The following is a 24365-nucleotide window of genomic DNA, read 5'->3' on the forward strand; positions in this document are numbered from 1 at the left end:
AGCAGCACGAGTAAGCACGATGGGGACTTAGACTTAAACTGATTTGTGCCACTTGTTGCCAGAAAGGAGTCAATTCTGAAAATTTTCATGTAGCTTAGCAGATGGGGTATTGAGCCAAATCAGAACGAGGTTGGCTGGTTTTGTTTTCGTTTTTTTCACAGTACAATGGCCCTTTGGAAACCTGGTTATAGGAGGGAAATGATGCTTCTTGTATCGGAATAATTGCAAACTAGACGTGCAAAGTGCTCATCTGCTGGGTGGGTGTTTGGATTACTCCAGCCCTGCTATTGTCTGAGGGGAAACAAGTGGTTTGCTTTCTTTGTTCCTTGACTTTATAAACTTTCTCCCCTAATTTTCCTGTTTAGGGGCGAGGGAAAGAGAAGAGCGTCTGGCAAAACTCCCCGATTGATCACGGCTATTATTATTATTATTACTATTATTATTATTTATTTGCTTTTTTCCTCTCTCTCTCTCCACGAATTCCATTTTTTAAATTGGCAGCGCGGGTCCAAGCCTGTAGCCCCCAATCGGATAATCTCTGCAGCTGATAACAAGCAAAAAAAGAAGCCGGGCAACAGCCGTATTAAAGAAGAAAACAACTCTGAGGTAGATATTTTACTTTGTCCGGTCTAATCACATTTGGAGATTATTATGCTTTTGATCTTTTAACTATGTTTTACTACAGTAGTGGGGAGGGGGAGGGGAAGGGGTGGAGAAACAAGATTGGATTTGTTTTTTTTCTTTTGCCCTGGGAAAGGTAAAGAAAGGCTATAGCTGTCCTCAGTGGGAGCGGAAAAGTTGGGGAATCGCCCTGGTCTTTGCATTAGCAATGTTTCTGCATCACAACCGACTCGCGCTTTGGCGCAGCCGGAGAATCCTGTACGACCGACTCAGGGGACTTTTCTTCCTTATTTACTACTTACCTCGCTCATCTTCCCCCACTGAAGGGGACCAAGAATCAAGAGCCAGGCTTTCTTAAGAGCGTGGATTTGCTTCCCACAATTTCAAGGGCTTGTTGTGTCAACTTATTACAACTTTGGAGAAGTTGAAATTCGGCAGCGCCTTCCCACCCTAAGTACCGGCTGCAGCCACTGAGTTAGCTCATCCTTTTGGCTTGCATCCTCCCGTTTTCCCAGAAAGTGTTTCTTGTTCTAGGTGTTGGTAATGTTAGTTCTGGGTTCGGCTGGGATATCCTCGTATTTTCTGTACTTTGATCACATGCGGATTGGTTTATTTTCAGTGTATATTGGTTTTTATTTATTCTTGTCGTATCCTCATTTTTAAGGGTAATATTTTACTGGGAAAGGGAAATTATTATGCCAGCTCCCAATTCTCAGCCAGGCATTTCTCCCCCCACCCCCTAATTAATGCAGAGACTCTGAAAGAATTTCCCCCCAGCCCGGCCAGCCATTGTAATGCATATACGGATTATTCACGTGGTAATGAGCACTTTCGACAGTTCTTGCTCACATATGAATAAAAGAAACTTTGAATAAAGATCCAAATGATCTTGCTGGGGGGTGGGGAGGATATTCCCAGCATTTGAGCCAATCAACTGGATGGAGAGTACAAATTTGAAAAATAGAGATATATCAGAAATATGTGTTGGGGTTTACAGTAATTGCACTGCACTGACTTCCCTTGAAAAATAAAATAAAAACAGCCCACAGAATCAGACTTAAAAAAGCAACTTTTTGGCAAAATGCTCGGGTTCAAATATTTTGCAAGAGGGGAGACAGCAATAGTTGGGGAAGTTAAACTAGTTTGGAGTGATTGTCACTGTCTTCATAAAACAAGGGAACTCCCATTCCCCCTCCTACCCCTCCCTATTTCCTAACCAAATGAAAGCTAAAATATTTTATTTGTAAATATAAATTATTTGTTAATCTGCACTTAAGAAAAATGTTATACATGTGTCATCGTTCATTTAATTGGGTTACTGGTTCCCGAAGATGTGTAGTTTCATGACTAGATTAATATTGAACGTGTAATATTTTAATTATACCATGATTTCCAAGAAGGAGTTAAACCCTTAAAATTGCCCAGAGATGGTTATTTGCTAGTGCTTAAATTAGTTGTTGAGTGTTCAGTTCCTTCCTCGGGATATTATTCTGCTCCCTAAAACCATTTAATTTCCAGTCTAAAGGGGTGAATTTAATGTTTTGTTAGCCTACACACCGAATAGAAATGTGCAGAAGGATGAGATTATAGTTTGTTCCCTCGGCGATTTTTTCTCTACCCCCAGCCCCCTCCTTACTTTAAATAAAGAGCGTTAAAATATTTTGCTGAGCTGTAGTAGATTAGCAAGGTTTCTTGCCAATGCTGGGAAGCTGGTATTACAGACGGTCCCAGGGGAAAATGGCTCACATTAACCACTAAATGAATATTTGACAAGGGCTCATTCGGAGGTATTATTACTATAAACGTGTCCCTACTGGACTTTTCAAGGGTCAAAGAGCAACGCTTCAATTAATTATTTAGTCTGCTAGTAGATTTGGTTGTAATAGCTGTACTTATTTCTAGAACCAACACATTCTTACAGTAGGAAATCTCAGGAGAATCTTCTCCATCAGCAATGCCTTGGATTGAAATACACACAGAGCCCTGGTATTCTAAAGCTTACTTTTTCATTAAACCTGTTCTTGGGTGGGGGGTGGGGGGACAGGGGTATAGTCTCTTTTGCTATTTTATTCACTGTTTTTGGTTTAAAAGAAAAAAAATCAAGAACATAAGTTATGTTAATTTCTACATGTCTGGCAAGGTCTTTTATGGCCTTTCACTTTGGGGAGAGAGGGGAGACGATTTATTTATAACGTTTGCCTTTTCTAAGTGCATGTGTCAGAAAATTTCAGAGACGGAGGCAGGGTCTGAATTTAGAAAGGGTACACGTTCCTGTTTGCCAATAGAATCTGGGTTTTAAAATGGGAGGCTGAGTACTCTTGAGTTCTAGTAATCTCAGCAAATTGGGGTACCAGATATTCTGTCCTCCCCTCCTTCCCACCTATTGGTTTGAACACCTTCAGATGTAGTTGCGGGGAAGGGGGGTGGCTTTCATTTCTGTGGGTCATAAGTTCCTCCATGGCCCCAGGTTAAATGGCAAAGGCATGATTTTGAGAGTACGATTCCTTAACAAGAATATAAGGTGAATGAATAAGAGATAAGCTGCGAGGGGTGGGGGGACGGGATGCTGTAGTTACAAACCCGATTCATTCAGCTTTTCAGAACTTTTGTTGTGGGAGCTCCATTGACGGCTTTTGAGCTGCCAGTTTTCTCACATTAAAAAGAACTGATCAGCGCCTCAGGGGGACAAGAAATACTGCTTAACTGCATAGTGATGGGGTCTTCATTTAGAACCATTACAAGAAGAAAATTAAACAGTGCCTTTGTGTGCACAAGGTTTACTTTTCAACTGCTAACAGTTTATAGCTAACTGCTCTGAGATTGAAGTTTGACTCTGGTTTGTCACCTGCTAGTTGGCACTGCTTATTTATTTATTTATTTGTTGTAATTAAAAGAGCTTTGTATATCCCCGTTCCCCCCCCCCTTATTTTTTACTCTTGGAAAATTTTCAAAACAGGTCCTCATATTTGGCTTTCTGAAAAGGGTTTGCCATGAGCTTCACCAAAGACTGGAGTTAACATTCTCCAGTACTACCCCCCCCCCCCCATTATTGCCTTAAAATAATTTGCATCTCACTTTTTTATGCTGCCTTTTCTTGTTTTGAAAAGCAAAGGCTGCTTTTCATGACTCTAGTAGTGAGGTTGGGAATGGAGGTTGATTTATTCTTCCTTCTTTCTTTCTTTCTTTTTTTTTTTTTTTGACTAAAATTGAAAGATGGCTGGGTGGATTTCCTTTGGGACCTCGTCTATGACAGGAGAAGGGGAAGGGAAGTGGGGAAGGGGAAGAAACTTGACTTTTACTGTGGAAAATGTGGATAAAGTTAAAAGGGACACAGCCTCCAGAGTTCTAGAGTAAGCAGCTGTGGAAGGAACTTTCCAAAGATTGAGAAATTGCCCAAACCAGAAAATTGATTTGGTGTTTTTCACAGTTACTTTCTATTAAAAATTTTGCTGGAAACATGACCTCTGATATCACCCACGGAGACTTGTAATGTCTCTCCCTTCTCGCGACACTGTCTAGCTTTACAATTCTTGTTTTCAGTTTTTGTTTTGCTTTCTGTGGCCTTTAGGAAATAATGGAGTTGACTTTCTTATTTCCACTAAGAGACTTCTCTTTGGGAGGGTGGATTACTAAGACAAGGCCAGGGTTTCCCATGGCAGAGGGCTCTCTTTCTGTATGCAAGTCATTAGATGGATTTTAGTTTATATTTTTGGCAAGATGTTTTTTGGTTCCTTGAACAGAGTACTCCGTTTCTCTACAGAAGCAAATAGAACGTCCTTTCCTTTCAGAACTCAAAGATGTTTACTGCTTTGGAGCTTTTGGACTTGAGATGCTTGCTCTACTTTGCAAAGAAGTGCCAGGTGATTTAAAAGCTCCAAGAAGTCATTCGTTTCATGACCCGTCTGCCTGCGTGTACAGAATGAAGTGTGCACTGTTAGTAAAGATTTCGGGTCTCTGAACTATCATTTGCCTCCCTCTTTGGGCTTCGGGGCTAGGTGCTGAGTGCAGCCCAGGGCGGTCAGCGCTCTGGCTTCCCACCCTCCCGCCCTGCCCTAGGGAGTGCACCGCGCCCAGTGCCAGGAGCGCCAGGAGCGGGTGCACCCGGCAGATGGAATCTGAAGCGGGCAAGACATCCCTGCGGGCCCCACAGGCCCCGCGGCCCTGAGCGAGGCCAGCCCCCCTTGCGACTCCCCGGGAAATTTCCCTGAGAAGGCTTTGTCTGGGGCTCAAGTTCTCTCCACCCGGGCCCTGCCAAACAGCTGATTTCCTCTCTCCCAGCTCCGGCGGTCCGTGTCCAGTGATTCTGGAAAGTCACCGGAGGTGTTGTGGGCCCTTATCCCTCCAGTTGGCTTTTCCTCCGGCACCACAACCCCAGCCCCCTCAATGTTGACCTCGTGACCCCGAAGGCAGGCGGTTCTAGGACCCAAACTTCCCAAAGCAAAGGTTGTCCCACTTAAGTCTTGTCTTCCTCTTGCCTCTCACCCCAGGGCTTCACTTTTCTGGGGGTTGTTGGTCCCTGTTTGGTGCCAAGGCTCAGCATTAGCACTCTACCTCTGAGTCCTTCCTGATGCCAGAGACTGCTGATTGGCATAGCTGTGGGAAGCCACAAGAGCATCTGGGCTCCCTGCAATATTGGACCCCTCTAGGATCAAAGCAGGTAGGGATGGGAGGATGCAGACCCTTCACTTCCTCGTTGGTAAAACAGGGATAATATGTATTTACCTTGCAGAAGATGAGTGCAAAGCCATTGACAAAAACTGGATTACGTGATAGCTATTACTTTTCTTACTGTCTAGTGTAGTTAGGTTCTAGGGAAGGCAAGAGAGTCTCATTTGAGACGCCAGAGGTTAATACAGAAATTCGGGCCCTTCCTCTACTTGCTTGTCCTGGGGAGTGAAATTAGTAGTATTCAGTCCACTCTTCTCCCTTTAACAGTGTTCTTCCTGGCTGATGGTTTACCTAGGAAGTTATCCTGCAAACTTGCCATCCCAGGGCATCTTCCTGAAGGGACGGATACCGGCATTCCAGGCAGAAGCAGCCCCCACTCTCTGAAGGCAGAAAAATAATTACTGTATTAAAGGGAGCAGTGAATTCTTTCCGGGGGTTCTTATCGCTAGCAGCCAGGCCAGAAGTGGGACTGCGCCCCCACCCCCACCTCGTGACGTCAGGGTCTGCAAGGCCTGGGGGATAAAGTGATTCACTGATTCGTTTGAGTCTTCCGGATTGGAAAGGGCAATCCGAACACTTGCAGGGCGAGGTCAGTGGAGTCGGTCTCCATCTCCACTATCCAGCCCCAGTTTATGGCCGCGGAGGGTCTCGCACCCCAGGGCTTAACCCAACCCAAATCTTCAACGCAGGTACCTTCAGGCACACAACTCCCATCGCCATGGCGTCAGAGCTCATAGACTGCCCTTCTTCCGCGTTTATATTTAAAGTTATTTGATTTGCCAGACAGAGTTTGTTGTCAGGTCTTAGAAGAGTTGTTTTTGTTTGGTTTGTTTAGAGACGCCAAACTAAGCATGCCAAAAGGCTTAACAAAGTACATTGTAGCTTGATTTTATGTGGCCCTGTGTAAGTTTCAGTAGTGGGTTAAGAATTGGACTTCCAAAGAGTTTTCTGGTTCAGAGATGGACTCATTGTTAGGACAGTTGCTTCTGGCTGTATGCCATTTCTATTTTGCCTTTCCTCCTGTACTCCTAATAATTTGTATAGATTTTTATAATCTTATTTAAGAATTGAGAAAGGATTGCTGAGAGAACTCCTTGGAACCACGATTTAAACTTTGGTAAGAGGATAAACATTTGGTCCATGGTCTCTGTAAAATGGATAGAACTCTGTTGGTTGAAAGCATCTCAGCATTTCTAGCAGATGTACTTCCCAAGTTTTCTTTACCAATCAGTTTAATTCACTGAACACCCTTCTAGTAGGAGGGGTCCTGGGACCTAGGCCTTATGTTCTGATATTTGTCCAGGATCTAACAGACTAGTGATTCACTGAGAATTAACCAACATTTCACATACGGTCAGTTTCATATGAATTCCCATCCAGGTAGATTTGACTATCATACTTAACAGCTGAAATCTGAGTTATCGCATAAATTCACAGTTTAATAAGTCTGGAATTCTAAGTGGCAAACCTGTGTTCTCCTTCTGCTCAAAGTCTTCTTTCCTTTCTTTGTTTCTCCCCTTCTCCCACCTCCAAGAACATTTCTTAAAACCAAGTTTATCTTGTGAGTTTGTTTACCCCAACTTCTGCTGAACTGGACTAACACTCTCTCATCAGTTTTCTAAACACTCTCATCAGCTTAGTGAAATGGTGCAAAAACACCTTGGAATCTAAGATGGCAAAATAAACCTGAACATATGGAGGAAGACTTCGTTGTCAGGAAATGTATTTAAATAATATATTTAAATGTTTAGCTCACACTTCAGCCTCCATGACTCCCTTACCACCCTCTTTTGCTTTGCTCACTGCCCGTGGGCTCTTGGGTACCCCACCTCTATTAGCAAGCTGTTTCACCAGCATAAATTATGAAAGCATTTCAAGCAGGCCCTTCTGATAAGATAAATCAGGCGCTTTTCTCTTTTGCATGTTTCTGCTTTCATTCACATTGAAACTTCTTCCTGAGCCATGCTGCAGTGTCTATGTACAAACTTACTATCCCCCTGCAAGCTATGGAGGTATGCTTTTAATAGGAAAATCAGGTAATCTTTTTTTTTCAAGAACCCATAGAAGTTAAGCACACAAAATATTTCATGGTTAGTCATGTGAGCTTCCAAATTAGCTGCATATAAAGTATTTTAAGATTTTTTTTTTTTTTGGCTGTCACTGGCTGGCAATACTCATTTTGTGTATGTGTGTGTGTGTGTGTTGGTTTGAAAAGCAGGAAGAAATGTAATGAATTGAGTGCTGTCAGAGATGTCTTCTGTTTGAACAATCTGCGATGGGCTGAATGGCAGGGACTCCCTCATCCAGTGCAGGTGCAGTAGAGCTGGGGAAGGGGGGAGGGGGGCTCCCTCTGTTCAGTCAAAAAGCACCATTCTCCACAATAGACCACACACTGACAGCCAGCGTGACATCAACTCACACTTTCATACCCACCCCCCATCCATAGTTCTGAGTTCACAAAGTGGCCATACAGTAGCCTTGGTTAGGTTCCTTTAATGAACATTTTGTGGCTCCTATGACCAACATTGAAATCTGCTGAGCCCTGGGAGGAACAAGTACATTTTTGATCCTGAGTTCCCAATCAAAATGTATAGCAATAGGTGTTTAAAGTTAATCTGGTCTCTCCACTCTCTCCCAATACCAATGCCCACAACAGACCCCAGATGATCGGAAAACTCTGAGTTAAAAGTTCTTCTCAGACTTACTTAGTGTCCAAGGAACTATTTTCTCATATCCCAAGAGAGGCCAAACAGGAAAGGAGAGAAGGAAAAAAATTGTGACTTTATTTAAACTTAAAAGGGCCTCTAGTATTTTATTTGTGCTGCGTGAGAGGGTTAATCCTGCAAATGAAGAGACATCAATCTTGTGGAGTGGAGTCTGTCCCCTTTTGAATTGGTTTTACTGGGGAGAGCGGTGGGAGATGGAGAAGGGGCTTAGTAAAGGCACTAACTTTTAAAACTCCACCAAGATGCGACCACACTCGGGCTGCCCCACCCCGGCTAGGGTGCTGCTGCGGCCGGACCTCCCGAAGACCTCATTTTACATTTGTTTAAACTCTGGCCTTGGTGCCTCGGTTTTAAAGGGAATTATTCAAAGGAGGAAACTACCAGAGAAACTGTTCTAGTCAATTCCTTTCCCCCACCCGGTTCCTACTCTTCTCCGCACCCACCCCCTTCGCCACTTCTTAGTCTGGAATCTGTGCATTTAATAGGAAGAGGGAGGAGCGACGAAAGGGCCGTTCTGGCAAAGACGCTCCCCCCAGAGCTACCCCCGCAGGGGCCCAGTCCCCAAGGTCCTGCTGCTACTGGCTGATTTCCTTCAGTGCCCATACGTGCTGGAGCACCGTGCCGAAGAAAATTTCTCCCTGTTTGCCTATTTCAAAAAATTATATTAAATATATATATATAAACTATATATATATATTACTGCGGTAACAAATATAAACTTTCTAGCTCTCGGAGTGAAACCTTTTTAAATCATTCGCCTAAATATTGTTCAGCGGGTGGGGGGCGGGAGTAGGGAGACCTCCCAGGACAGCGGCCACAGCACTCCTCCTACACCCTCCTCCGTGTGGAGGCCAGGCTTTGGGAGTCAGGTAGGGCGGGGCTCAGGGCAAGGGGATTTGGTGTGCAGGCTGAATAAGGGCCAAGTTCTTTAAAACCTCAAATAACACAGAAGAAATGAATTTTACCACCTCCGTAGACCCCTTTGCTTGCGACTGTGAATTGCCGGGTGGCCTGCCTTAAGTATGCCTACGGCGCCTACTAAAGTCTAGGCCTAGGTCGAGAGGCGCTCTCCCTCGGCTCGACCCACCGCCGGCTAGATAGCTGCCGGTCTTCCGGCAGGTACACACCCACAATTAATCTTTCTTATTAAGGCCTCCGTTCTGCACCCAAGGGGCAACTCAAACCCATTTAGATTTCCTTGGTTGGCTGCACAAATTTAAGTGGGCAAAGAGTTATAAACCTAATAACAGAGGGCGGGAGACAGTGATTTGAGAAGACGGAAGGATTCACCAGGGGTGTAGGGATGCTGCGGGCCTTTCCCGCCCCAGTAACCTGCCTCCGGGTGCACGCCAGGCTCTGGGAAGGAAAATGCACCTCCCATGCACACACCGCACGCACCCTCCGTACACACACCTACTCTGCTAGGCTGTAGTGCACAAGTACACTTGCAGTGAGTTGGCCTGTTCCGGATTTCTTATGAAAACCCTTCCAGAAAGGCAAAATTCTCAGAGCATCCCAAACCAAGAAATTTCCAGGGAACCAGAGGTTTGCATTGTTCGCGATTAATTGAGAATAATTAACACTGGAGGCCGTTAATCACCACTCTGCTGCTCTCTGCCTCCTTCCGGGGCTGCGGCGACTGCCTCTTGTGCTCGGGCTGCCGGCGCGGGTGGGTTCGCTGGTGAAAGTGAAGACGTCGTGGTAGCTGTCACCCAGTGCGGCTGTACTTTTTAAAACGCTCGCATATTGTTTGATTACTAATTTGAGTTAATATGATCTTTATGGCAACATAACAGTGGATAATTGGCCTTTTTCTCTGAACAACAATGTAAATCACAATCGCTTTATTATTTAATAACGTCAAACGCTTCGTTGGATTGGCCCCGACCGAGAAGACCTTTTCTTTCTAGACAGTGTTGTGGAGGAAGAACAATGAAGATCTAATTGTGGAGATTTCATAAGTTGGCTCCCGTAAATGAACAGCTTAGATATGGAAGTTCCAGCAGATGTGGGCACTATTCCCCGTAGGAACTCTACCCCCACCCTCGCACACGCAGTCCAAACACTCTATTGGAGGCTTTTTGTGGTGGTGGTGGTGGTGGTCCTCAGATCCTAGCAACCACCTAAATCTTCCACTACCAATTAGAGCGTTTATCGGGCTCGCTCTCCAGCCCTTTCTATTGCCGGTTTAGCCTTAAGGCAGTGAGTCCGCACACCAAATTAGCGCACCTCCTAGAGCCACAACCTCTAATACGCCCCTTCGGTCACTTTGGTTGTTGGACACGGAGAGCACGGGCCTGGGGCATTTTGTAAGTCTTATTTTGTTTCGATTTGATTTTTAAAACGGAGTCACCAACGCAGTGTCTTGGCACATACTTGTTTCAGGCAGTTTGGCAAGGGACAGGAGCCATTGTTTTGCCAATACCTGGAAAAGCAGAGGAAACTAGAGACCCCCTCAAATACAGACGGCAACGCTTGGAGGAAATGGGTACCCGCTGCTCGAATTACGTTTGTCCCCAAAGCCTCCATTCTAACGGTTTTCTTTCGCGCTTTTTCTGGCGCTTGCTGTCCCTGGAGGGTCGCTGTCTCTGGCGCCCTCTGACTCCGGAGTCCTTTGCAAATGAATCCTCACCATTTGGAATTCGGGTCAAGGAGAGAGACTCCGAATCTACAGCAGGTTTTGTTTTCGCGTGTGTCCGTCTCTCCATTTTATTCAACTTCTACTGCCTGTCGGGAGACGGAACAATTCGCTGACCCCCCACCCCCCGCTTCTAGGACAAACAGGAGGTGAGAAATGCTGCTCCTGCACACGCGCCCTCGGGGCCCCTCTCCGCTCACCCCCGCCCCGCGCACGGACGGTGCAGCTGCCCTGCGCCTGGGTGGAGACACTCCCCCCCCTCTCTTCCCACCCGCATTTTCAATCAATCGACGGTTCTAAAGTCGTGTTCACATTTTCGGCCACCTTCCAATTTCTTTCCGGTCCACTCTCTCCCTTTCTGAGAACCTGGAAAGTGACAAGGGGAAGAGTTGAAGAATGGAAAGAAGGGCCTGGGTTTTCAGAACTGCCCCCACCCACCCCCGGTGGAAGTGCACTGGGAAACTCCGTAACAGGAGGTGCGCGCAGCGCTATTCTTCTCCGAGGGCCCGCCGGCCTCCCGGCCTCCGCGGACAATGCGCGCTTTGAGGCTCGGTGGCCTGCAGGCGGCGGGAGACTAGGGGTCTGCGCGGCCTTCCTCCAAGGGGCCCGCAGCTGGGAGAGCGCTGGGCAGGCAGCCGGGCTGGGAAGGCGGACTACGCAGGAAGAAAAACCGTAAAAGTTCGATTTTCCGCCCCACCCCCAGCCCGCCACAGAGACAGGCTTTCAGGACCTGGGGCCAGGACGGAAGGAGAGGGGGATGTGAGAGCCAACCCCCCCCCCAAACATTTTATTTCGACACAGAATCATGCATTCTACATTTTCCATCCTCTTTGCCCTCACTCGTGGGCACCTGGTCTCTGGTTGATAGTATCTCGACCCACGTCTTAAACGCTCAGATCAACCCTGGCCCCAGCCAGTCTTCCCCCCACTGGAGCTTTCGGGGTGCCGCACCACGGGAAAAGTCTCTGGGCCAGGCGCTCTGGGACATTACTTCTAGTTTGTGTGTGTGTGTGTGTGTGTGTGTGTGTTTTCTTTCTCCCAAGAGAACCCCGCCGCCCTCCCCTCCGGGAAGTCTCTAGGTTAAGACATTTGACATCAGTGGAAGCCCTCATAGGGTTACCGTCTTGGGGGAAGCATTTGTCTGATGTTTCAAAACGTATGTTGAACGGGAGCGTCAGACCACGTGCTGTGCCATCGAGACGCCGCTGTGAGCCCCAGCTTTCCGAGCCACGGAAGCCGGGGCTGGCGTGGCGGAGGCGCTGAAGCCACCGGCGGGCGTCCGGGTCCCGCGCTGCGCTGCAAGGTCTGACCGCAGCACCGAGTGGGGAGAATTATCTGGAGCATGTTTGATCAGGGGCTGCGTAGTCGCCTCTGCCTTATTTGTTTGTTTGTAATCTCATATTTAGCGAGCTGCGACGGCGGCAGCAAGAAAGGAAGGGATGGAGGAGGGGGCTGCGCCGTAACCACACCCCTTCCTAATGAGTAATTTCCATATGTGCGCCTCCCGCATCTAGCGCCCTCTTTTTCCCGACGCTGCTGTGCTGCTGCGTCTTGCGCAGCGCAGACGCCTCCACTCTGGATTGAAATGAAAAAGCTCGCGGTGGGAGCAGAAAATTGGTCTATCGATACTTTCGAGCTGAGTGTTGATTTTTGCATCACCGGCAGTGGGTTATTTCTCCCCCACCCCCAAATGGGGCGCACGAGGATCGCTGAGGGCTTGCGGACACCCAGGCAGGCAGCAACCGACATTCCTCCCCTTCCCCGCCTGCAGTTGTCCAACCTCCACGTCTCTTTCTTTCTCACTCAACTCCAGGTGTTATTTTGCTCTCCAGGTGAGGACAGTGAGGGCAGGGTCGTCATAGAAAGGGGGGGTATCATCTCAAGTGAATGAGTCAAAAGTGAAAGTTTCAAACTAGCTCCCGGTCCTGTTGGAGAAGAAGGGTCACCCTGCACTAGAGAGAGAGGGCGAGCCCGAGCGTGTGTCTGGAAGAGAGGGAAGGCGAGAAACTGAGGTGGGGAGATTGTGTCTGCTGTCCGAGTCGGGTAAAGGTCGTGGCACAGTGAAGTTTGGGAAGAGTCCTCAGGAGAAAGCTCGAGGCGGGTTTCAGCTGCTCCTTACCTGGTTTCCTATACATTTTTGTGGTGATTCTGTTCGGGGAAATCGGGGAAACAGACGTTTACAGTTACCGCCTCCTGACCCTGGCCACACCACCCTCCTGATCTCGCCAAGCGCGCTGCGGTGTGGGCTCCGGTTTGAGCTCCAAAACAGCTTGCTTGTCAACTGCGAGTTGTAGGTCTATCAAAGTGAACTGTCCCAAGTAACTCTTGTCCAGGAGCTGGGAGGAAGCTTAAGCAGCTCGCTTTAATGATGATTTGTAGCTCGGCGAGGGGCACGGACAGCAAACACCCCGCAGGTGTGTGCCGTAGCACCGCCATCCGCACTTGAATGCAGATTACTCTGGCGCTCGTTTGATCCGCCCTTTGAAACCCTTTACAATTGCCTGTGACGAACGGCCAGTCTCAGTTTTTCTCCGAATAATGCCCTGAGGGTAAGTCCTCCAGGCTTTTAAAGAGCTCCAGTATTTTTTTTAAGGGAAAAAAAAGGAAAAATGTTTGATTTTAGTTTAGACTTCGTCAACTTTTTGTCGCTAACGGGCATCATTCAACCCATTCAATACTTAATGAACGTGTCCTTTGCTGTCTTCCCAAAAGATACACACACACACACGCACGCACACACACATACACATATATATATACATACACACAATGCATTAATAAAAAGGAGAGCAAAGTTATTAATTTCGTTTTCTTTAGTTCCAAACTGCCCTGCCTGTTTATAAATGTTTGTGTGGGTGTTTGTTATAAGCATGAGTTACTATTATTAACGCCATTGTCAATCTTGTTTTAATGCCTTCTCTCTATTTTCTGAATTATATCTGATTGGTCAAGTCAGAGTTTAACTTAAACATTAAGGCTTTCCAAAGTACAACTCTAGAGTTTAAACCCCCTCAACACCTTCACACCAATCCCCATCACCCAAATTTTAAAAAGGTGGTGCAGTTCAACCTTTAATATTTACTTAGACTGTTTACATAAGAGGAGGAAAATGAACTTTTGTCTGAAACGTGCAACAAGCGGCACTTTGATTTCACAAAATAAATGTCAACAATTGCAAAGGCTTATCACACTAGGGGAGGGGTAGAGAGTGGGAGTGCGGTTGAATTAAAGGCCCATTCCTGCCACTGCTGACTACAAAGGGTTACACATAAATAAGTGCCACATTTGCCTATTGCAAAAGTTTTCTCAGTGCTTTCTAAGTCACAACGGGGGGGGGGGGAGCTGTCGTTTATTATCCTGCTCTGGGCAGGAGCAGACCCCAATACCAAGAGGCTCTTAGCTTTGGCCGGCAGAAGAGGGGTAGCCTTTCAACAGCAGCCCCCTTTGTTCTCCTGATCTCTTTCCCAATTTCAAGCTTCACTTGCACATCCCAAGTTTGTGTGTTAATGACGCTATTACCATCTGGCTCGCCCTACTTTCCAAAAGATATAAATCTCCTAGCTCCATTGCCCGCATTATCATTTAAGTGCCACCATAGCCAGAAGAAAAAGATGCTTTCAAGACTCCAGATTCTCTTGCACTGACTACCCCTGACATGACTCTTCCGCTGTATTTATAGACTATACATTGGATGCGGGAGAGCTCCTCGACAGAACTGATTTCCCAAGAGCCGTCCCTCTGAGCCAAGGCAAACATGATTCTGGGAGAGAGAATGGCTTCCAATGAATTTCTCCTTAAAATAATTTTGCTTTGTTTGCAGCAGGCAGATACTTTTATGTGCTCGTGCCTTCCTTTCTCCCTCTTAGGTTTGTAAAAGTTGTGGTGCAACTCCCAGACATTCAGGATGTGCCACTTTTCAAGCCCTATTTTGAGCAGGCGGATCGATTGGTTTCTCCGTAGGAGTGGGGGCAAGGGTGAAGGGAGATAAAAAGAGCCCTGTGAGGCCAACTTTTGGGAGCTGGGCCACATGCATCCCTTCTCTTACACCCTCACTTTACAGATGTGTAGATGTGGGGTTTACACACAGCTAGCTGTAGATTTAGATCCACTTCTCTCTAGTCTCTCCTGAGTAATCGGTGATTTGTGTGTTTTGAGTGCAACAGCTGAGAAACTACAACAAAAAGAGTTGGGCTGGCTTGTGAATAGTTCCACAATGACTTCATTTATCTGGCCAGGTCCAAGTGAACTGAGCAGAGAGCAGAGCAGAGTCTAAGTGTGGGCTTTTGGTTCAGGCCCCTAGCTAATTTGAACAGCTAATGTCCCTCTGAGGGCTTCTACTGTTTGTGGCCCTAGACTGCCCTATCCCCATGCCCCTTTCTCCTTGTGATGCTCTCTCTCCTTCCCAGTGCTATCTTCAGAGGTGAGTGAGCTCCACGAAGATAAGCCAACGTAACAGGTTGGAAGACGAATTGGAAAGGTTAACTTCCCAGGTCCCTAAGAGAAGCTCTTAAAATCATCAGAGTTTGAGCAGACATCTCTTTAAAAATAATCTTGTCAGGCAGAAAAAAAAAACCCCACCTTGAATGAAATACATTTTTTGAAGGATAAAACAATTGCTTGTTATATACAGTATTCCTAATACTTTGAACTGAGCATAGACAGTCCCTAAAATGGTGATTAATTTATATCTCACCGGTGTAGCTGTTTGCATGCACAAGACACTTTATTTCTTTCTACTTCACTTTCCTGCTTTTCCTCCCAAATTCAAAAAGGATTTTATTTAGAAATTTGTATCCCTTTTTCTTTCGAGAATATTATCGAGTTGACATGAACAAACTGCAGAGGATATACCGTTTAAGTAAGATGCACTTTTAATCACTGATCATTAAAATGGTTATGTTAAATATACTCAATTACATGCATGAGTTAACTCTAACAGTACTTTCCATTCTCCCAGCTGCTCACGTATTCCTTAACGATAGTCTGCGGTAGAAACTTGATTATGCTGAATTCATACATTTCGGTGGATTTCATCAGCCTAATTAATGCCTCAGTGTGGTCCCGGGGTCTGAACGAACCCTTTACTATGTTTGAGGTTAAAGGCAGTGTTGGAATGTGGAAGGTTTTTCTTTCTTAGTTACTCAGGACTACGTTGCCATTCCACTAAGCAAGGTAGGTAGCAGTTGTTAAACAGAAAGACTATACAAAACAAGGAAACTGATCCCAATGGCAGAAAAATAAGGCTAATTCTTCATCCTTACTGACCCAGCAATATTTTTGGATTCCACATACAATCTCCAAATATTTAGTGAGGAGTAAATTACTACCTCTTCGTTGTACCTTAAAACTATGCTGAAAGGGAAACATTGAAACAGATTTACAACAGTGTCTCAATAGATTTCCATTACCTCATCAAGACTGTCCCCGTTCCCTTACTTCTTCCTGTTCCCATAACTTGTAGACTATTCTCCCCATCCATTTGAACTTTCGTCTTTCCCAAGGAAGCACTCAGGGCCAGTATTCATAAGAAACTCCAGTCACACACACACACACACACACCCTTGTGGATGACTGCATTCAATCTTTTCAGGTGTAAATTAACATCTGAATACATCTCAACCTTACTGACCCTTACCACCACCACCATCCGGGCCTCTGCAGAGTTGCTGCTAATCTGCACCTCCACAACTGGCGGGGCAGACTGAGGTCGGATTTCCCAAACCCCACCCCCAACAAAAGCACCTGTCATTGCCTGTGGTGGAAGTCCTGAAATTTGCCCATGTCCAGTGAAACACCTGTGGAAGAATATAATTTAAGACATGTTTTCTTGGTGGGCAAGGGAGGAAGAATAAGGAAAGAGGAAGGAAAAAAGAGATGGAGGCATCTTGGTTCTTTAAGAAATGTCTCGCCCTGGCTGGTGTGGCTCAGTGGATTGAGTGTCAGCCTGCGAACCAAAAGCTTGAAGGTTTGATTCCCCATCAGGGCAATGCCTCAGTTTCGGGGCCAGGTTCCCAGTTGTGGGCGTGTGGGGAGCAACAGATGGATGTACCCCTCACACACTGAAGTTTCTCTCCCTCTCTTTCTCCCTCCCTTCCCTTGTCTCTAAAAGTAAATAAATAAAATATTTTTAAAAAGAGAGAGAAAAAAATGTGTCCCAACTTGGACAGGTGAAACTCGAAACCTTCACCTCACTCTGAGTTCCCAAGGACACAGTGTTTACCCCTGTAGAACTTCCCTCAAGCAGGGGCTCTGCTGACCCAGATTCTCATCCGAGCGGGGGCAACCTCACACCTCATCATTGATCTGATGGAAATGGAAGCGTTTCAGATCCATAACCAAATCACCACCTTGGAACTTTGTACTTGTTACGCTAATACACTGACTTCTGCAGTAAGAGTATATTTTCAGGGTTGAAAATTAGCTTTTTAGAATGCTTTGTGTAATGACAGACTTTAGACAGAAGAGACAAATGCGCCAGTGACGATGGCACAATACTCCTGGCAGACACCCTGGGCTATTTCAACAGATAAATGGAGACCCAGATATGTTTGTAAAATTAAGCCGAGAGCGAGCTGGGGGAATTGGGTGAGAAAGCAGGTGCTGGCAGCCAGGCCACAGCAGCGGTGAAGATACTCTTGCCACCCCTGGCTTTTCTCTCATCTAGTTCAGTAGCAGCATAGCATGCCACTTAGTCCCTTGGGGTGGATGCTTAGGGAGAAAAGAAAAAAGGGAGAAAAGTGTTTCATAAATAGCACTGCAAACAAGCAGTTACCTCTAGCTCATGGTTTGTTTACTCTTAAGTTTAGATTGCAGAGAGTAAGGGAAAGAAATATTTCCTGAGGAAGGGGGGAGGAGGGGTGCTGGGAGGTGTATGCAAATATAGAGAGAAATGAAGAACTTTGACTTTTAGAGCCATAGGGTGGCCCAGTACACCTCCTGTATCCAGTATACCGTACTTCTGCATTGTGTGATGAAGAATTCAGGCAAATCCATCTGAAACCAATACCAAATAATGTTCAGTATAAACTGTAATTAAAGAAATTAAAAAGAATTCAGGCATTTCCTCAAATTTGTGGTGTTGACCTCATATGGTTTATATCTTGGGAATCAAGGATGAGATAGTGTAAGGTACCATATCTCTAAAAATAATAAGACTCTTCAGTGTATAGGGCTGGGATGGGGTTAGTCATTTGCCATAATTATAAATAAGGTAAATTCACACACTGATGAAGTATCCAAGAGGAGAACTCTTTTCATCAGTTACCTGCCCTTGATGGACACCAGAGTGAAGTCATTCACAGCCTGATTATTGCGTTTCTACTCCTTCCCCTCTCCCTTCCCCACTCCCCCTATCCCCCCAAAACCTGGACAATTACTTCAGAAATAAGTGACTTGGTTCCTGGATGGATTTTCACCCTTTCTGCATGACACAGGTTCCAAATGTCAACTTGCAGCTATGGAGAAGCCTGCGAACTATGATAATGGATACACTCTACTGTATTAACAGTCTTGTTTGGGGCTAAAGTAAGGTTGCCAAGACATAGTCTGAATAAGTTGGGGGCTCCTGAGATGTAAAATGAGGCCAATTTGAAATGTTGGCACGGAGTGCTGAGTTTTTTATAATAGCCCATGTTGTCTCATTTTCTTCAGGAGTTGAATAGGAGCAAAATACCTGGCTTGATGCAGTGGTCTCTGACGACAAATGAACTAATTAGAGTTTCTTAGTTCATCCCAAAGATGTTAGCAATGTTATATGGGAAATGCCGGCTCTGAAAACTTTAGTTTTAGGAAAGAAAAATTTTATGCATCCACCCCTTAAACTTATAAACCGCATTTGTCTCAACTAGCTTGCTACTCTCTGATCCCCTCTGTCACTTTTCTCTGTATAGATGGGTCCAGGTAGGTCAAGGGGAACTGTAATATTTATACATCAACTCACTGACAGAAAATTCATGAATCAGACTACTTTCCACCTTTGGTGTGTAAGTGATTCATAGCATGCCAAGGTCATGAGGCTTCTTAACAAGGTTCTTCTGAGATACATTAACATGTTTATCACATAAACTAATCTACCAAGAGGAATAGGTTCCCAGGTAGGTCAACCCAGTCCCACCTTTTTAAAAAAAAATGCTCTTGGTGAAATGAGTCATTGAGTTAAAAGTGCAAGTAGTACCTCATAGATAAAGGGAGAGAGAACAGATAAGGAAGGATTACATCGTATTCACGCCCTGCTATGATAAGGCAGCATCTGTATGTGGCAGATTGTAGAGAGCAGGCTGAGAGTGCAACAGGAGCCAGTGATGCTGAGGCAGAGAAACAGCTTGCTGCAGAGTTATGGGTTCATGTTACTTATGATCAGATGCCGTTCACTTACTTTTGCATTATACTGCAGAAATTTTGGTCACATTGATGAAAATGACCTAGGACTTCAAAGGATTGGTTTTGAAGTTGTTGGACATTTCATTTCAGATTTCCACTGAAAAATCCGAATCTGAATTGCTTATTGGTTTGGGAAGGAAACTGCCTAACTTGAAATTCTGTTATAAACTTTATGTGAGCAAACAAACTTAGGTGAGCTTAGAAACAGCTTGGATCCCAGCCCCCCATACTGGTGCACCACTTGTTTATGGACGGGAAAGGAGAGTGCCTGGTCTCTAACCAGAAGCCTATTTGCAACATCTCAGCGGATCTCAGCAGGTCTGTCCTCAGTGGTTTGTGGAGACCACAGACAAGTAAGCTGGCTGGGTAGTTCTGGTCTCCTGTCATCCAAACAGCACATTTTTCAAACTCAGAAGTGACAGATCATGTTATTTGTGTGGCAAAAGGTTGCTTAGGATCCGTGACAGCTGAGTTTTTCCTATCGATTATATGACAATGCAAGTTCATTCACAGAGTTCAGGGAAATGAGAAAGGCCTCCGTTTAACAAGAGGACCCTTAATTCAAGTTATGTGTTACATTTAAAGGCAGAAATCAAAATTCAAGTTGGAGAAAGTAGAAGAGTGAATTAAATTGTGAGCCCAAACATTTATAGCTAAATCAGTCTCCTGGGAGGGCTGTGACTGATAATTTAACGTGAAGCCTTATTTATTTACGGCTGGGTAACTGGATTTGTAAACAACACAAAAGGTCATCTTATGTGGAAAATTCATATTTAGGTCAAGGTATGTGTTTAAAGTTGCTCCTAAATTTAAAATACAGTGAGTCCAAATGTAAAAAAAACAAATCAAAGGGCACTCTTGTGAATGAGGGGCGGGCAGGGGAGGGAGCTATTTATAGGGACACTAACCTGCAAACACACTGAGAGATCTTTTTCAGATTTATCACGTTCTGAAATGATTTAATATACATACATTTTTCCCATTCATCCACAGGTTTTAAAAAAATCATTATTTATCTTGAGCATTAGTCAATTCCTAATAATTTTCTCTGTTGCAGGATACACATAGGCATGCAGAAATAACTAGACATCCAACACATGCCAAAGTCTTGTAGACCCAGGATTTTAAACAAACAACAAAAAACAAACTCGGGTAACATGACTGTAAATCACAGGCACTTGAGACCATAGACAGGCGCACCCGGAAGGGTTCATTGGAAAACGGGGCCGGGGGAGAGAGGGGCTGTCTTCCTTCGTACAGTCCGTGTGACAGGAAAGAAGGGAGCAAGGGCTGGGGCTGCTGGTAGACCCCCTGCAGTCCCCACACTGAGCACATTCCCTTGTTGGGGTGCAGGGGGCAGCTTGTGGCGGGCACCACTGAAAACCTTTCAGACCGGGCTCTGGCCTGCGCCCACCCCTTCATGCATCTAATTCTTTAGTGACTGGAGGCCATACAGCATGTTGAAGTCTTGACTCTTGACGATTTGTCAGCCAGAATTTGTCACTAGCAATAACTCCTCATGAAGTTTTACTCTCAGGCACCGGAGTTTAGAAAGCTGGCATTATCCCGTGGCCTCTCATTTAGACATGGCCCAGGTAGGCAGAAGAACAAGGAACATTAACCCAACTACAGTCACTCCACCCAAGCCATGGGGACCCAGGGGAGAAACAGGTTATTTCTCCTATGAACACCCCCCCCCCCCACTTCTCCCAACGTCTATCACAGCTTCCCTGCCCAGACCTCAGCTGTGCGGTTCCTAGTGTGTGAGACACAAGGAGGACAGAGGGCTTCCACATCTCCCCCTCCCACCCCATATCCTTCATCCATTGTAAAAATTTGTGTTCTTGGGCCTACAGTTCATTTGAGTAACCTGGGACTGAGACCCTGAAGTTTTAAGTGTTGCTTTGGGATTTTGTTTGTTTCTTTGGTTTTGCCTTTTCTTTTGTATTGTGCCAGGGCCAGGGCCCTCACTCTCAAGTTGAAACCTTCACTTCACTCCTCCTTTTCTCTTCTTTTAGTTGGACTTGTGGGTGTGGTGGCCACAAGGCTGGCCTGTCCCTGGGATCGAGCAGCTGCTGTGCCTCACCCCTCTTTTCTGACAGTCATTAAAATGCAATTTCAAACCTTCTGTCTTTAACAATTCCCTAAGGAGCCTATGAAAAGTGCCAGAAGAGTGAGCCTTTTTCCAGGCAGTCGTGCCTTGGTAGCAGGCAGGGACCATCAAGTTGCTCCTGTCTGTGTCCTTTTAGTCACTGCCCAGTAGATAAATTATCTAGATGGGAGTGCTGGGCCTGCCTGGACTGCGGGAACGGCTCTGGGCAGGTCTTAAGGCAGGCCAAGAAGCTGGGGAAGGCAACCAGCTCTTCCCTCATCGACGCCATCCTGGAGCACAGCCCATTCAATCATGGCGGGGGAGCTCAGAACCAAGCGGGAAGCTCTCACTCTTTAATCTCACCATTCCTCACTTACTTTCCTCTAGTGCTCAGCTCACTGGCCTCTCCTCCTTGATTCCAAAAAGAAACATATTTGTGTATCAGAAGTTCCCTTTTGCCAAGAAGCTTCCCCTCACAGCTTTCTCCCTTGGGTAGAGAAGTCTGCTTCTGGGTCAAGGGGAGAACTCTGAATCTGAAGTGTTTTGAGAACTAGAACAATGCACGCACGTCCACAGCCTAGGTAGGTAGGTAGCTGAGTTTCATCAGGAGCTTTGACTGAGGTTGCCAAGCAGACATTCTTCAGATCCAGCCTCAGGTAGTTTTTCACTTCCTGCTCCAAAAAGTTAACGTGATTAATACCAAAAATGCCTCCCTTAACTAACACTGATTGGAATCTATGGAAGAGATATAGCATTTCTTTGAAATTCTAGATGGGAGTTAAGGACTACCTGACTACAATTGCCTTCACCTCTTAATCACATATCTTCCTAAACAGCAGCCTCCTTTCCTACAAACTCATTGGCCTCTCAGCACACCTAATACTTTTCTCCTCCCTTCAGATTCTTATCCCTTACTCTTTTTTTCCTCTGGGGCCCCGAGCCAAATTCTTGGAATTAAATTAAGATCTTCTCCCAAATGCCATGACTTGTTCGAAGGGGAATTTGGGGTCCCCGCCGAAAATGTATGATACAGAAAGTAAATGTTATAGCTGAATGCAGTTGACAAGCGGCAGTTTGGGGTATCAGCAATGAATTCCACATTTCTTCTACAGACTTTTTAATTTTTTTCCTTCATTTTCAGGATCCACTGATGGTAAGAGATACAAGTTAAAACTGAAGTAAATTAGAGAAACACTAAAGAAAGACCACATTAAGCTCTTTCGGGACTGACAGCTGTCATAACTTATGGTTATTTGGACAGACTGTTTCTAACTGCTGGAAACTTAGATGGACTAACACCCAAAGCCCTGCTTCTTGGTATTTAATTACAGACCTGGCAGAGTGAAGACTCTGTACTGATTAAAAGGAAATCAATCTGTGCTTATTAGCCATAACAAGTCAATAAATAAAACAGCTGGAGAAGTAATATTAACAATATGCCCTTGTTACCATCAGACATAAGTTCCTAAGAATTTTGAAACTTCCATAACACATTATTTCATTGTTTCACTGCTTGGTTTGAGGGAATTTCTGCTTGTGTGGCACCTAAAATTATTTCCTGAAAGTGTAAATGAGTGAGTTTTACAGTCATTTTATACCGAGGTTCCAGAATAACTCTGTCTCCAAGGTTTTGAATATGTCTACTGATGTGGGCTTTCAATTTCTTTGCCCCGATGAGAAGGGTCTTGTATTGTAGTGAACACACTGGGCTAGAAATGCCAAGCGAGGTCTAGGTTCCGGTTCAGGCAAGTAATTAATAGCATGAATGTAAGGGAAGTCATGTTCCTGGGCTTCACATTTCCCATCTGTATGTAAAGAGGTAGGACTAAGCAATCTTCTAGGGCCCTCTCAGTCCCTAAATCCTGTAGTTCTGTAACATATTTGTGACTTTTCAACATAAGAGGAGACTCAGGTCTATGAGTTACTGAATGAAATATCTATTTATTTTCTAGTTCTTTCAGTAATAGTTTACACAGAAGACAGACAAATGTTTTTTGGTCTTTTCTTGGGAGAGATCCTGAATTTGACTAGAGGAAACCAAGCTAAGAGACTTGGCCTTGTGTTCTTGCGTACAAATGAACCATTGTCTTATACTTCAACTTCTTTTCCTTTTCAGATCCAACTTAGACATAATGTTTCACTCAAGATAAGGCTTGTGGTTTAGGAGACTCTGGTCTGGCTTGCCTCATTTTAAGACTTCTATCATCTCTTTTCAAAACCTGAGGAGTAGCTCATTTCCTGTTTGAGAGCTCCTCCGGCTTTGCCAGCCACCAGCCAGATCTTCAAGGAAGCTTGCCAAGAGTTCCCGGCTGGGAAGGACAGTCTGAGTTCATCACCGAGAATGAGCTGGCACCACTGTTGCAGTGCCTCACTGCCCTGGCTGTCCACTTTGCCACGGCAAGGACCACGCCATCTGATTGAAAGACTTGCATTCTAGCGAAGGGCAGTCGGATCACCTGGCAAAATCATCTCAGACTCTCTCTCTGATCTTCCCTTTCACTGGCTGTTTTGAATGCAAGGCAAGAAAGGAAATTCTATCCTAAATTATACTTCGTTTTAAGATTAATTAACAGGTCCTTGGTTTTTATGTCCATTTTGTTCTAGGAATTGAGTAGTGATTACAAAGCAGTGAAAATAGGTCACAGCAGAATGCACATTCGGGACCAGGTTAAAACATCCCTCTGAAATTTCAGTATTCATTTTTGGAGTGTTAGTTACTACATTTCTGTAATTCATCATTTTTTTTCTTGACTTACAGTCAAGATGAGAAATGATATTTAGACCAAAGACATTGCTTTTTTATATAGCCACTACTTTTTAAAATGCAAATCCAGCCCTGGCTGGTGTGGATCAGTGGATTCAGCGCTGGCCTGCAAACCAAAGGGTCGCCGGTTCAATTCCTAGTCAGGGCACATGCCTGGGTTGCAGGCCAGATCCTTGGTGGGGGGCCTGTGAGAGGCAACCACACATTTATGTTTCTCTCCCTCTCTTTCTCCCTCCCTTCCCCTCTCTCTAAAAAGAAATAAATAAAATCTTTAAAAAATATAAAATGCAAATCCACTCTCCCCTCATCATTTGTGGGTGCTCACGCACTTCTGGGCTCCCTCTCTCTGTCTCTCTCCCTCTCACCCACACACCCAGGTACACACACCACCCAAATTCTAGAGAAAGTCCTTCCAAGACTTGCATGAAAAAATTAAGGGAGGACCAGAGCAATTGCAACAGTAAAAGGCAATGGTTT

General features: G+C 45.2%; 1 protein-coding gene across 1 annotated transcript in view; it reads left to right on the plus strand.

The window, feature by feature from the left end:
• Window positions 1-23638, plus strand: part of LOC128780200 (uncharacterized) — a 486095-nt gene extending 462457 nt beyond the window's left edge. Inside the window, exons 4-5 of the transcript XR_011650856.1 lie at window positions 502-606; window positions 23241-23638. The gene's annotated coding sequence lies outside the window, so the exon portion shown is untranslated. The remainder of the gene's footprint in view (window positions 1-501; window positions 607-23240) is intronic.
• Window positions 23639-24365: the final 727 nt, after the last annotated feature.

This window comes from Desmodus rotundus, chromosome 2 (genome assembly GCF_022682495.2).
Source record: "Desmodus rotundus isolate HL8 chromosome 2, HLdesRot8A.1, whole genome shotgun sequence".
Taxonomy (NCBI): domain Eukaryota; kingdom Metazoa; phylum Chordata; class Mammalia; order Chiroptera; family Phyllostomidae; genus Desmodus; species Desmodus rotundus.